Below are 1,061 nucleotides of genomic sequence, written 5' to 3'. Positions count from 1 at the left end.
TTTTGATAGTCCGGTCCTAAGAACCTACGTGAGCACACTCTTATGGAGCTACTAGTGGTGAGTATGAGTTTTGGTTGCTGACTACATAATGAAGGGTATAGCTTACAGTAAACGTTACTGTAACTTTATGTATGTATAAAAGGTATAAGAACAGCTGCCCCAGGGTTTTTTAAGCAATAAAGTCAGTCCCTCTTGCCAGATTCAAAAGAAGTTCTGTTATTGCTCTCTAGGGCGCTGAGCACACACATCTGCATGGCCATAAGCTCAACTCATCCACTTTACTTGATACTGAAGACTGACTTTGGATGCTGTCCAGTTCCCTGTCTTTCTCAGCAGTTACTTTAAAACACTCTAAAAGGTTGAGCTGGCTCTCATTGTAAAGTGTAATGTGCTGTTCTAAAAGTTCAACGATTTATTTATTTTTGCCGGTGAATCGCTGCTGATAACAGCTTTTGGAACTACAAATGTCTATAACCGGTATTGTCTCTCTTTTTTTTAAGTTGGTATTTTTTGTTTGCATATTAAAGAAAAGCTTCACTAAAGAAACACCAAAAAAACATTTTATATATCAATTTAAAAAACCTTTTTGGCTAATTATTCAGAAATTTGTACCTCTTTGCGCCTTATATCAGCTAAATCCAATATCAGACTTCTGGGCAGTTCTACTGCTATGACTGCAGACTAAAGCATGTTCCTACATGGGCGGCAATACATAAACTGTTTTTATCAACTTATGTTTTATCATTGTGGCTCCTGTTGTAGATGCACATGGAGGAGCCATGCTTTGACTTCCTCCGAGCCAAAGAGACACTGGGGTAAGTCTGTGGCACAGAGACAACATTAAGACATTATCTTGCTCCAGTTGCTGGTTTTAATTAGTTGTACTCCATCTGTTTTCACAGATATCATGTCTACCCAACCTGTAGAAACACATCAGGTGTTCTTGGATTCTCAGTCACAGTGGAGACTCAGGCCACCAAGTTCAAGTGAGCTTTCACTGTGCTTTTTGGTTGCACTTCACTGCTGCATCAGAATTATCTGATTTATGTGCTGCAGCTGCT

At 39.3% G+C, this 1,061-nt stretch overlaps 1 long non-coding RNA gene across 1 annotated transcript; it reads left to right on the top strand.

Annotated features, from left to right (window-relative positions):
• Positions 1 to 7: 7 nt before the first annotated feature.
• Positions 8 to 980, top strand: LOC107682711 (uncharacterized). The gene is made up of 3 exons (XR_001633570.1): positions 8 to 57; positions 763 to 815; positions 903 to 980. It is a non-coding gene; the product is annotated as an uncharacterized LOC107682711 (long non-coding RNA).
• The last annotated feature ends 81 nt before the right edge of the window (positions 981 to 1,061 follow it).

The sequence above is a fragment of the Sinocyclocheilus anshuiensis genome, unplaced genomic scaffold, assembly GCF_001515605.1.
Source record: "Sinocyclocheilus anshuiensis isolate Anshui unplaced genomic scaffold, SAMN03320099.WGS_v1.1 C32512298, whole genome shotgun sequence".
Lineage (NCBI taxonomy): Eukaryota > Metazoa > Chordata > Actinopteri > Cypriniformes > Cyprinidae > Sinocyclocheilus > Sinocyclocheilus anshuiensis.
This window is presented reverse-complemented; position numbering and strand designations above follow the sequence as displayed.